A 14180-nucleotide genomic window follows, 5' to 3' on the forward strand; every position below is an offset into this window, starting at 1 on the left:
GAGGGTTTTCTATCCATCTCCAACTCAGTGCAGTTTAATCTGACAATGGAACAGACAATGAATTTAAAAGGAAGTTGAATTACATTTTGCTCCCTTTTGGTTTAGGCAAATTTTCAAAATTAGGTGTTGAAATGCAGACATTGTAAGACTAAATTAAAATGCAGAAAATTACCACTCACAAAAAGTCTGCACAATTCTAATTCTAAACATTATTTAAAAGAAATAGCATTTTGTGCCTAAAGATCTTGTCATGAGAAAGGGAGGTGGAATGGTTAATTTGAATTACAAAAAAGCCTTGATAACCCCCCCCACATCAATTTACCTGCGAACAAAAAGATTCACACAGAGAAAATGGGACTTGGGACTATTTGATAAATTACTGCAGACTACTTGAATATTCCATTAGCAAAATAATAGCTCATTATGGAATCCAGAAGAATGTAGTGTAATTATGATAGCACCATCCCCACCCCCCTACTACGGGGTAAGAGGAATGCAAATGTTAGAAATGATATCTATTTAACCAGAGCTTGGAGATAGGCCTGAAAACAAATGGAGGGGTTTTATGATCTCAGGCATTCACAAGGATTTCTCCAATGACAATGCCTTAAATTGCTGAATATGTTCCAGCTAGCTGAGGTCAGACATGCAGAGACTTTCTCCTCCCACCGTTTTACACTTACACACACACACGCACACACACACACACACACTCTCTCTCTCTCTATTGTTTATGGTGGAAAATATTGGGCCTGTAGCTCACCACCCATGTAGATCCATTCACTGAGCAGAGTCAGAGTATACAATAGTAAAAATACTTAAGCCCTACCAACATCATAGCTCCCAACCTTACTGCAACTGATGGAGCTGCACCTCGCATTATTGTTGGTAAATTACAGGTTCCATTTTGCCAGTGGGGATGCAGCCATTTGAGCCAGGCACGAGTTCACAGTAAGTCATAAATTCCAGGGTCAGAAAGGATCATTGTGATCATCTAGTTTGACCTCCTGTATAACACATACCATAGAATACAAGATGAAAGACTCAGTCCCATTTAGAATAAATGAATTTGGTATAGCACATCATCCTCACCTTTGAAGAGTAATCCTACATACTTTCAAGAAGGTGGATCTGCTAGAAAAGACAGATGAGAACATTTTGTGGAGCACTCCTTTAGGTAACAGTGCAGGTACTGTTCCTAGGAAACTTCTTCCAAAGATACTTAAAAAAAAATCCATGTCAACATTTATAAATAATATAAATTTTAGCTGAGAGAGAGAGTGTGTTGGAGTATGAATAAAAATGTCCAATTTATAACAATTGCCCTTCTCTTGTTCCCTGGAAAAAATAGTTATATTCTTTCAAGGCTGCAGGAATTTAGCTTCATCTCTGAGGTGCCAGAATGTTAAATGTGACATTCAATAAACCACCTAGGAAATGCTAAACAGGGCTAATCAAGCCATTTAATCTTTTAAAGTTAAGAGCTGCTAAAGGAGAATAAAAGGTATAATTAATAACTCCAGCTGGGAGAGAGAGGCAGAGTAAAAACAGGGGCTGGGGCAAACATCTGGTCTTTGCTTCATGCAATGTTTACTGTGAAATAAAAACTTTTTTCCACTCTTGTGAAATGTGCAAAATTTCCTGGGTTGTGAGCCTCTCAATTAAAATAGCTTTGCACCTGCAAAGAAAACAGGCCACTCACATGTACCTGAATTTGCCCATGCAAATGAAGAGTTTGTATATGCAAATACCTGTCTCTTTTTGTGTGGGTTTACCTGAGCTGTGAACCCTAATATAGTGCCAAGTTATGAAAATGTGGCCTTCAAAAATCTCTCAGTTTTGCATACTGTCCTATTGAGCTACCATAATGAACAGTTACAGTTTAATAGAAAAATGTTCAGTAGCAAAATCAAAACTGCCTTTTTCTCAGATGCTCTTCTTACTCCGTGTATTTAGGTACTTATATAGCCCTCATGGTCATAGTATCCAAGGGTAGGTTCACACTGCAATAAAAGGCCTGAATCAACTGACTCAGGCTTGTGGGGATTTAAAATTGCACTGTAGATGTTTGGCCTTGGGCTGAAGCCTGGGCTCTCCGTGCTATTTTATAGCCCTAGAGCTGGAGCCCAAGTCAGCTGACCTGAGCTCTGAGACTCTTCCATGTTTGTTTTATTACAATGTACACATACCCCAAGTGTGTACAGGAAGTATGTGGTTCAGCCAGGAATTGAACACATCTTTGCATTCCAGTCCACTGTCCTATTCATTAACCTACCTTTCCTATCCTCTTCAGTGCAGCTAAATGGGGTTAATACGATGGCACAATTCCTTATGAACTAGTGTCTGTATATCGGTTGGTTATTGGCAGGGCCGGCACTACCATTTAGGCAGCCTAGGCAATCGCCTAGGGCACCAGGATTATTGAGGGGGCGGCATTTTGCCGGGGGGGCGGCAGGCGGCCCCTGTTGACCTGCCGCAGTCATGCCTGCGGAGGGTCCGTTGGTCCGCGGGTCCAGTGGAGCTGCCGCAGTCATGCCTGCGGATGGTCAGCTGCTCTCGCAGCTCTGGTGGACCTCCTGCAGGCATGCCTGCGGCAGCTCCACTGGAGCCACAGACCAACGGACCCTCCGCAGGAATGCCTGCGGCAGCTCCATTGGAGCCATGAGATCAGCGCGGGGGGCGGTGAAATGGCCATGCGCCTAGGGCGCGAGAAACCCTGGCGCCTGTCCTGGTTATTGGTACTTAGTATCCTGGGCTGCATTTTCATGTCCCAGGGAAGGAAACTTTCACCCCACAAGAATCAGGTTAAAAATGGCAGGAGAAAAATAATGCTGCCCGTGCTCCTGAGGAAGAGTGTTCCTACTGCTCCTTTCTGGCCAACTTGGGTGCTCAATTCTTGGCTTGGAGGGCTGCCCCTGCCTACTGGAGAAATTGGATCCAGGGACCCCAGCTTCAGCCTTTGGAGGGTGACTATTAATCATCTCCCCTATCATCATGTGCTGACTATTAAGCCTCCTCCACTGCTGCAGCCCAACTATTATGCCTTCTTCTGTGGCTTCTCCTGCCAGGGAGAATCTCCATTGGGGTATAGTTTGGGGGAACATACCCTCACAGAAAGGAATTCACAGGTCGTCACAGTTCTCCCATGAGTGGGACAGGCGAGGGTTGCCCTGTCTGCTGTCCTTGGTCTTGGCCAAATGGGACTCGGGGCCCACCAGGTCAACCTGGGACCCCATAGAGGGGTGGAAAGCAGGTGACCAGATGCTCTTCCTGCGAGGGTTATCTTGCCCACCTTCTTTGGCGGTTGGACCCTCTTCCCATGCGAGTTGCCTTGCCTGATTCTGGGGGCTGGACCCTCCAGCAAGGGTCAGCCTGCCTGCCTCCTCCTGGGAGCCCAGGGAGGGAAAGCATCCTTCACCACGGGTTGAGAGTAGTTTTCCCATCATGCTGGAGACTCTCCCATAATGGAGATGTTGGGAAAAGAGACAAAGTCTTGTGTCAAAGGCTGACTTTCAATAGATCGCAGCGAGGTAGCTGCTTTTCTGTGCACAAAACACTAACCTGGAATCAGGTCATCTACAAATGATTTAGCACCAGGTTCCCCATGAGCAGGTGAGAGGCAGCTCGCTTCTGTCTACACTCTGGTCTCAACATGAACAGCTCTCCGCACTGCGCCCTACCTCCCAGAGGGATCAGCTGGCTATCCGGGCCAACTGAGGTTCCATGGTGTTGCCATATTGTTATGTTTAGGGGGGATACTGATTTTGAGGAATTCAGTCATAATCCCACAGATGGTAGCTTCACCCCATTGGCTCTTCAGCTAAGCACATACACCAAATACCTGAACTTGTGGTTTCTCTCATACTGAGCAGGATTAAAATTGCAACACATTTTCAACAGAGTAAAACTAACCTGTCTCATGATGGTCTACCCCAGCTCGCATTCCCTGTTAATGGGTGAACAACCAATGACTGCTGAATTCTGCTTCACAACGATAGAAAGAGCTGACTCTGAAGGATCAAAAAGCTACTGATATGAATGCTTGGCTGCCACAAGCCAGTTATCCTTGTGGTAACATGTCTGACACATGCTGCTTAAAGAGACCTTTTTCTTCAGGAAAGGAGACAGAGGCACTAGATGAAGAGACATTGGGACTTTTCAGGATTGAGAAGGATTGTGAGGCCCCACTTTCAAGGTCTGTATTCAAACTGAAAATCAATATCAAGTGAGCTTTTGCCCTTCTGTGCCATGGGAGATTTCTGTCCTCCCTAAACTCACTTTAGTACACTTGTGTTACTGGTGTACTGCTTTAGTCAAACCCACAACATGACACCTCTCCCAGAGCAGGTCATCAGGTGCCTGGAGCCAGAAGTGAGAGCCCCTCAGGGTTTGCCCCTTCTCCCTCTACCTCACTGGCAAACTGGCAAGTGAAAAAACAATTTGAGTAATGATATTTCTCTGGCAGCCTGGAGGCCTCTAACTTATTCTACACCTCTCATGTCTCTTCACAGTACCAGACTAGTCACGCTCAACAGGGTCTTCTTTCACTGCTTAGTATGCCAAGCCCATTTCATTGGCTGTGGTTTCACTAGATAGTAGGTGGGGACAGTGGGACTCCCATTCAGCCATTTGTGCACATCACTAATTAGCGGATGAGGTATTTGTCTATGTGAAAATCCCTGTGGGTTTCTTTTCTGGGTTAGTCAGGATACTGACCACCTCAGGTGGCCTATCCTACCATGTTCCATCCATCTATAGGAAGCTAGAATTGTTTTAATCATCATGAGATTCCCAGGAAAAGGTGGGGGTAGATAGAGAAGAGATATTAGGAAAAAAGGACATCAAATGAGGGAAAGGATCCCGTGGAACAGGTATCATCAGGATCTTCTAAAACCAGCAGTACAAGGCATTCACTGACCTGTTTCAAGGGCTGGTGACTCCCAGCCCAGTCCTCTAATCCAGATTCAGCTATCCATGGCCATACTGGACTGAATGCACTCAAAGTCATGTGAGCTCAGAAGATAAACTGTTCTGGGCCTGGCTAGTACTTGGATGCAAGACCACTTGGGAATCTCAAGTGCTGTATGCAGCCTTTCTTTATAATGTTTCTCCTTGTTGTAATTGTTTTTTTATTTTATTTTGTTAATAACACAAGAAGAAGCATATAGGGTGAGAGCGATGGTCCATCTAGCCCAGTATCCTGTCTCCTAACAGTGGCCAGGGCCAGATGCTTCAGAAGGAATAGACAGAACAGAGCAATTATTGAAAGATCCATCCTCTGTAGCCAGTCCCAGCTTCTGGCAGTCAGAAGCTCAGGGACAACCAGATCATATAGGTTGCATCACTGACCATTTTGGCTAATTGCCATTGATGGACCTATCCTCCAGGGACTTGTATAATTCTTTTTTGAACCCATGCTTTTGGCCTTCATAACATCCTCAGAGAACCAATTCCACAGGTTGACGGTGTGGTGTGTGCAGACCCCATCCTTCCTGCTACAGGCACAGGGAACCACCTCAAAACTGCCAGGAGTCACCTATGCCTATGCCTGGCCAGGCATGACTGACAGCCACAGCAGGGGAGCATGTATTAAGCCAGCTCCTATTTCCTCCATGGGAGACCATGACCTGCCCCCCAAACCGCTTGGGGTATCCTTGGCACTTGGGGGAAACATATCTATGCAGTCTGGGAACCAATCCTCCTCACCACCCATGCAGGGCAGCTTTCTAAGCCAACCAGGGTGCACCTAGGTTTGTCAGAGAGGAGGAGTGGCTGGTGGATGGATTCTGCACATGCAGCCTTGTCCCTGTAAGGAGTCTGAGCCTGCATGTGAGAAAGTAGAAGGATTTATTTATGAGGAGTATTCAACAGAAGTATGGAAACTTCCCAGGCAAGCACCCAGGCAAAGCCCTAGCTTTCCTGGACATTTTGGGCAGTGGGCCTCGCCTTTTGCCTGGCCTGCTGCAGATTCTGCATCTTTTCTGTGGTCTTTGCTTTCCTGATGTCAGTGGTACTTTGTGGATGAATTGGCCTTTGGTGAGTTGGTCAAAGGGAAAAACACTTCCATCTGCCTCGGCTTGTGAAGGGTTCTAACAAGTTCCCAAACAATGCTACCAGATACCCCTAATTCACTGGGGAAGGTACCTCTTGATATTTCGTGTCCCTTCCCAGGGTATACTGTGAAGTTGTAGAGAGAACCCATGGGCTTTCACAGAGGTTATAGAGTTTAATACCATATTATGCCCATTTATTGGGGATATACTGAAGAAGTCCTGTTCAATGACTTGTGAACCTCAGTGGGGACTCACCTATGCTTACACTCAGGCCAGGAATGTAGACTTGCATAAACCTCTCCTGGAGATGTTCCAACAGCAGAACTGGTCCAGGGAAGTTGTTTGAGCAAGGCTAATGTCTGTCTGTGTGTCTCTGGGAGTTTCACTGATGTGGAGAAAGCATTACAGGAGGAGAAATCTATCCTGAGTCATCATTCTTTGAAAAATTGGAGTCAAGATGAGTTGGTTTATGGACCAGTAATGGGAAACAGTGGGGTTTCTTCTTATCTCCATCAAAAATTGAAGACCCCCAAAACCTCTTCGTTTCAGGCACATTTGTTGGGGTCCACTTCTGCACTTGGGAATCAGTTGATAAATGATGGGCATGCTGATTTAGGTATGATTCAGCATATGAATTGGTCTGTGCTATGATAAAGGACTGGAATTTCTCAGTAACAACAGACTGAATAATCCAGGAGGTAAAATCAGTTGTATCCACCCTGCACACTAGTACAGCAGTCCAGGGTAGTGAGGGAGAACCGGAGTTGTGGTGTTCAGTCCATTGGAGGCTGGTAAATCATCCTTCTGCTCATCTTGGTGGATTCCATCCATGGGAGAACTTCCTCATAGGTCCAGGCTGCAGCTTTATGAGGCAAAATGCATCCCAGGGTCAGGTAAATTCTCTAAAATTTATTGTTACCCTACAGACAATGTTACTGAAGCTGAAGCTGCTGCTGTGCCTGCAGCCTGTGAGGTGAACATGGATGCTCTGCTATGTGCATTAAGGCTGCGACATGTTCTGTATTTTGCCAGAATGGACATTCAGGAAACCTTTGGGAAGTGGCTGTAGGTACTACGTACTACACCCAGCAATGAAGTGGCTACTCATCTGTGTTGCCCTCCTAATTCCCATCCTAGCAAGTCATTTGAGTGATGCAAAATGCAAACAACTTCCCTGAAAATTTTCAGAATAGCAGGCGTGTCAGTCTGTATCCACAAAAAGAACAGGAGTAATTGTGGCACCTTAGAGACTAAAAAATGTGTTTGAGCATAAGCTTTCGTGGGCTACAGCCCCACTTCATTGGATGCATGCAGTGGAAAATACAGTAGAAAGAGATTATACACACACACAACATGAAACAATGGGTGTTACCATACACACTCTAATAAGAGTGACCAGTTAAGGTGAGCTGTTACGAGCAGGAGAGAAAAAAACTTTTTGTAGTGATAATCAAAATGGCCCATTTCCAGCAGTTGACAAGAAGGTGCAAGGAACAGTGGGGGTGGTGGTGAATAAACATGGGGAAATAGTTTTACTTTGTGTAATGACCCATCCACTCCCAGTTCTTATTCAAGCCTTTTACTTAAGAGACCGTCCGGTTTGGCCAATGTACATGGCAGAGGGACATTAAAAGAATAAATGGACACAAATCAGACGTCAAGAATTATAACATTCAAAAACCAGTTGGAGAACACTTCAGTCTCCCCAGTCACTCGATTACAGACCTAAAAGTCGCAATATTACAACAGAAAAACTTCAAAACCAGACTCCAACGAGAGACTGCTGAATTGGAATTAATTTTCAAAATGGACACCATTAAATTAAGCTTGAAGAAAGACTGGGAGTGGATGGGTCATTACACAAAGTAAAACTATTTCCTCATGTTTATTTCCCCATCCCTACTGTTCCTCACACCTTCTTGTCAACGGCTGCAAATGGTCCATTTTGATTACCACTACAAAAAGTTTTTTTCTCTCCTGCTGGTAATAGCTCACCTTAACTGATCACTGTCCTTAGAGTGTGTATGGTAACACCCATTGTTTCATGTTCTCTGTGTATATATATATATCTTCCTACTGTATTTTCCACCTCATGCATCTGATGAAGTGGGCTGTAGCCCACGAAAGCTTATGCTCAAATAAATTTCTTAGTCTCTAAGGTGCCACAAGTACTCCTGTTCTTTTTCCCTGAAAATGTTGTCAGTCTCTACAGCATTGCTAACAGTGGTAGCCTTCAAAAACTTACCTATAGTATAAACTAATAACTAATGTCAATCCCAGCCTGCAATTGTGCATTCCCTAACTCAGGTTTGTGGTTAGTGGATCCATGAAATTTCTGGACCTACTTCCCTGTTATTCCTTTGGCTTACCTATTTCTCCCATGCAGACAGCCACTGAGGAGCACTGCTATATAAGATACAGGGGCTTGCTGAGATTCCCTACATGCTGAGAAGTGCCACATTCCCACTGTAGTTTGGGCCTTGGCAATCCATGATATTGCAAATTTTATAGAGAAAATGAAGGCTTTACGTGATAGTGGATGGGGAAAGATGAATGTCTAAGGGTATCTGTATGTCATGACAGCTGAATCTTATACCTCTGACCTACTTCGGTTACATGCAGAGCACGGATTCCATAGAGGATAGTGTGGATGAGGATTACCTTAAGGAAATAATGACTGCCCATATTGATAACTGGTAAAATCAGTGAAATTAGATTCAGTTCTTTGTAAAAAATTTTAAACTAAACATTTAAAAAAAGTTTCTTTGTGTTAGTGTGTGTGTGGCGGGGGCAGATGGAGTGAAGGTAACAGGAAAACTTCTGTGTATAGCTCAGTGGGTTCTAGATTTGTTTTGAGGGGAATTTTGTGATTTTGAAATGTGCTGCATTCCAGACCAGAACAAAATAAATAATGTTGGAAATGTCCTCCAAATCAAAATGTTGAAAAGTCTTCCTATGCTGGTCAAAATATTTTGTTTTGACAAAATCAAAATGTTTTGTTGCAATTTCAGCTTTTTGGAAAAATAAAGGATTATAAATACATTTTAAAAAAATTGAAACAAAGACATTTCTAAATGGACAATAGAAAGGTTCCATTGCAAAAAGACTGAATGTTTTGACCTTATCAAAATGTATTTTTTCTATTTTTCTCTCTAAATGACTTTTCAACAAAGTTGACACACTTCTGCAAAATATTTCACCTTCCACAAACTGGCATTTTCCAAAAACTTTCCTTTGGAAAATTTCTGACCAGGTCTACTTTTGTGTTTCAAAGTAAGAAGCTTATAGCAAGAAATGTATATGGGTTGTAAAAGTGATACCACCAGCAAAATTCTTGGCAGGGCTAAGAGCAGCAGAAGCATTTTCCCTGTGTTGTTACAATGATTATATTATTATCTTGGTATGTTATATATCGTTATGATATGGTTTTTAAAGACTGTCCCAAGGCTATGTTGGGACTGAATATATGTGATTTCTGTGGACCCTTGTGGTCGAAAATGTTCCTCAACCTCCTTTCACTTAGCAAGCGACAAGCTGTCAGAGGAAAACTTCAGCAAAAGAACCAGTGCTGCTGTAGCAGTGTTGGTAATGTACAGCATTATTCATGTATTTACGTTTTAATATGCACACTCTGATTTATGTCTATGTGGTATCTTGTATTACTTACCTGGGAAATGGTAATGTCAAAAATTTGTTAAAATCATTATCTTGAATGGTATCTAGAAGCTGTTTGGCAGCCATGTTGGCTACCCTTCTCTTTGTAACTTTGGCGCCCTTTTGTTTGTGTTTGGCACTCTTTTGTGGAAAGGGTGGAAAAGGACAGGTCAGTTGGTCATTAATCTGCCTAGAGACTAGAGGATATAAAAGCCCCCCCCCCCCAAGGCTCTAGGGTGCTGTCCTCCCTAGTGGCAGTCTGTGTTCGTGTCATTGGATCAAGAACCACAGAAGATCTCTGGGAGATATCACCACAGCTACTTACCTGAGAAGTGATCCTGATCCTAATCCTGGTCCAGCAGTCCTCAAAGGTCCGAGTCCCTCCTGCGCCGCCTGTCATTCTCAAGTGCAGTGGTACGTCCAGATCCAACATCTCGAGGTCAAGGCAGATGATCAGACGAACTTTGATCTGTAAAGTATAAAATACATTTGTCTGTCATTTGTAGAGGGAGAGGTTTGTGGGCTTCATGCCCATACGAGCCACTGAGATGTTTTGTTCATATACGTACCTTATGTTAAATAAAGCACCCTTTTAGTTTACTCTTTCTTGCCCCTTGCCCTTATTTGCACTGAGGTCAATTAGGTGATAGAGCCTAATTCAGGGACAGCCGTACCTGTGACTTCTTAGCAGGGGCCCATAACATCCTTAATTTCTCCCCCAACATTGATTCATTGTAACAGTAATGACTTGTCATGAATGACAGTGATTTGCAAAGAATTTAGTTTACAGTAAAAACGACTCAGGAGAGCAGGCCAGACGGAAGATAATTCATAACGGAGCCATAATTCCACCCTCAATTATAAACTCCGTTGCTCAACGTTTGGCAGTGCTGGAGAGGAGAGCATAATGTTCTGGATCCAAAAGAAAGACTCTTATTGATTCCAGTGGGCTTTTGTTAATTGGGAATCTGGCTGTCCTAATTTATGAATTCTAGCTGAGATTATGAAGTGTTACTATGAAAACTGCTAAGTCATGAATGCCTCCTTGTATGTGTCTTTTCCCAGCAGCAAACTCCATTTTGAATATGCAGCCTTTTGCTTTCTCTGTTGTTGATTTGCCTCCATGCTGTACTGAGATTCCAAAGGCTGGTGGCAAAAGAAAAAAAAAAGCAGGCTGATGATGTTAAGTGCTCTCTCACAGAAATGGAATAGCTCTAAACAATAGATTGGCTCTCAACCAGGAGAACCGGTTTAGCAGGTTGCCTTGGTAATGAAGTCACTTGGCAGGACTCTGGTCACCCGTTGACCTGATAAAAGGGGCTACAAGTTATGGAAAGGGAGGAGGTGCGCTATCTGGGGACCTAGGTCAGTTTGTCTCCAGCTCAAGAAGAGAGAGAAACGTTCCAGCCTGCAAGGGCCTGCAGAGGCAGGGAATTCTGCCTGCTTTTCTTAACCTAGGGCTTGTCTACATCAGAAAGTTGCAGCGCTGGTGAGGGAGTTACAGCGCTGCAACTTTGAAGGTGTACACATCTGCAGGGCACCACCAGCGCTGCAACTCCCTGTTTGCAGCGCTGGCCGTACTCCCGTTTTGTCTGGGGTGTAGAGGATCCAGCGCTGGTGATCCAGCGCTGGTAATCCAATGTAGACACTTACCAGCGCTTTTCTTGACCTCCGTGGAAGGAGGAAGCCTCTGGTAATCAAGCTGGTCTCCTTTCCCGGTTTGCTCTCTCGTTCCCGGAACCCCGAGCAAGCAGGTCTCCTTCCCTGCGGTTTGCTGGGTGGCTCCGGGAACGCGAGAGCAAACCGCGGCGAAGCTGGTCTCCTTTCCCGGTTTGCTCTCTCGTTCCCGGAACCCCGAGCAAGCAGGTCTCCTTCCCTGCGGTTTGCTGGGTGGCTCCGGGAACGCGAGAGCAAACCGCGGCGAAGCTGGTCTCCTTTCCCGGTTTGCTCTCTCATTCCCGGAACCCCGAGCAAGCAGGTCTCCTTCCCTGCGGTTTGCTGGGTGGCTCCGGGAACGCGAGAGCAAACCGCGGCGAAGCTGGTCTCCTTTCCCGGTTTGCTCTCTCATTCCCGGAACCCCGAGCAAGCAGGTCTCCTTCCCTGCGGTTTGCTGGGTGGCTCCGGGAACGCGAGAGCAAACCGTGGCGAAGCTGGTCTCCTTTCCCGGTTTGCTCTCGCGTTCCCGGAACTCCCCTTGAAGCCGCCCAACAGCGCTGCAGTGTGGCCACATCTAACACCACTTGCAGCGCTGGTTGCTGTAAGTGTGGCCACTCTGCAGCGCTGGCCCTATACAGCTGTACTAATACAGCTGTAACAACCAGCGCTGCAAAATTTTAGATGTAGACATGGCTCTAGATGATCTCTTAAGAGAAGAGTGAGCTGGTGAGGACCATTGTGGTTACAGTGTTTATTGTTTTCTAAATGACCTGTACTCTCTTGTGCTTTATATGTTTAAGTAAAAGGAGCAAATGTGCTAGACTGCCATGCAAAGTGTGTGAATGTGTTATTTGCTTCACAATTACATGTGCCTCCTGAGAGAGTTATAGTGTAGCCCACAAGGCTCACATCTTTCAGTGAGATTCTGGGACAGGGTGTGTTTAAGCAACTGAGGTATCTTCAGTGCTGGTCCTGGGGACCCAAGACTGGTGGGCTGAGGAGCACCATTTCCATAAAGGAGTAACTGATTGGGTCTGTGCCCAGGAAATGTGCCAGAGACACCAAGGGAGGAAACAATAATGCAGCCTGCTGAGACTAGGGTGACCAGACAGCAAATGTGAAAAATCGGGATGGGGGTGGGGAATAATAGGATCCTATATAAGAAAAAGACCCCAAAATCGGGACTGTCCCTGTAAAAGTGGGACATCTGGTCACCTTAGCTGAGACCCAGGGCTGCTGAGACCTAAGCCACTTAGGGGTCTAGAAGTCCAGAGTTTTGGATTACACGCAGAGCTGTTTGGTGGGTGCCCAGAAGGAGGCACCTGACTGGACCTCTTACAGTTTATATTGTTTCATTGGTGATTCCAACTACTCTTAAGCTTACTAATGATGATAACTGCAATTTAAAAAAAAATTCCTTACAGACCCTTAGGTAACACCTGAAAAACACAGCTAAAACTAGTTGGGAATTTTCCATTGAATCTCTTTTCCATTGGAAAATGTTGATTCGTTGAAACTGAAACTTTTAGCAAAAACATATCCCTCTTATCTCAACGCATGATATAGATGGGAGAGAGACCAACTGACCTAGCCAGCCAACCACCAGTCCACCCTAGACTAGTCCAGTGGTTAAGGAATTCACTTGATATATAAATATATCAGGCTCAAGTCCCTGTTCTGCTTGATTGAAGTCAGGATGGAAACCTGCATCTCCCAAATCCCCAGTGAGTGTCCTTCTAATGCAGAACAAGAACTACAAAATAGAGTTCCTGTTCTCCAGCCAGTCCTACTGACAGCTTCAGTTGCCAGATATGCAGTTTGTCCCTTTATAGTCATCATATACATTGGTGGGTGGGAAAAACACATGCTTGTTCATTTAATTGTTTAAACTTTTTTAGCCTTACAAACTGTCGGCAGCTTAAAGCACTACCTTAGACAGCCGTTTTCATTCTTTACAAGGGATGTTCGAACTAGATTGGGTAAAACAGGGACCCCTGCCCTTCCCCTGAACCTTCACCCAGAACTTGAACCCAATGTTGAAAAAAGTTTGGTTAACTTCCCTTTTCCATTCATTACTGCATGCCTACGTACTTGTAAGATCCGCTTGGACCAGATGTGGAAATGCTGAAATATTGCAAGAAAGGATATTTCCTCACTAGTATTGTAACGATTCTTTTTATAAACACACGGGCTGAGAACATGTGCTGCATGCACAGAGGTTTGTGTGTGTGTTTGGAATCTTCTCAAAAAGGGTCAGATGAGATTTTCTACTCCAGTCAAGAGTCCACACCCCATCACTTGGGCCTCCTGATAATCCTTATATAGACCAGCAGTCCTGCATTCTGGTTCAGAGACAATTATTTGCTACCCATCAGAGGATAATCGTAGGGCTAAGCTACACTGCTTTACTTTCTCAGTTTAGATAAAGCCATTTCCCCTTTCTAATGGAGTTAAGAGCCCAAAAAAACCCCAAACTCAGTTTTGTGCTCCGCTGCAACACTTTTACATTTGTCACCAAGGAATACTCCTAGCACAAGCTGGGAAAGGCAGACCAAGGCTATCCCCTGACTTTTCCCACCCCAGCAACTAGTGTAGGGGTATGATGGGGATGAACAGGAGTGGGAGGGGGCAGGAAGGGGAGTTGTGGAGAGTTATGCACTTGAGATATTTTAGAGCAGTCCACTTGTGACTGTGGATGGCTGCTTTAAGTTAGAACAGACCCTAGCAGCAGCGGTGGCACGGCTGAACCATGCTGGGTGTGTACCCACCTATTTCAGGTTGGGTCACAGTCGGCATGGCTCAGCCATGCCTCCACTG

Source organism: Gopherus evgoodei, chromosome 2 (genome assembly GCF_007399415.2).
Source record: "Gopherus evgoodei ecotype Sinaloan lineage chromosome 2, rGopEvg1_v1.p, whole genome shotgun sequence".
Classification (NCBI taxonomy): domain Eukaryota; kingdom Metazoa; phylum Chordata; order Testudines; family Testudinidae; genus Gopherus; species Gopherus evgoodei.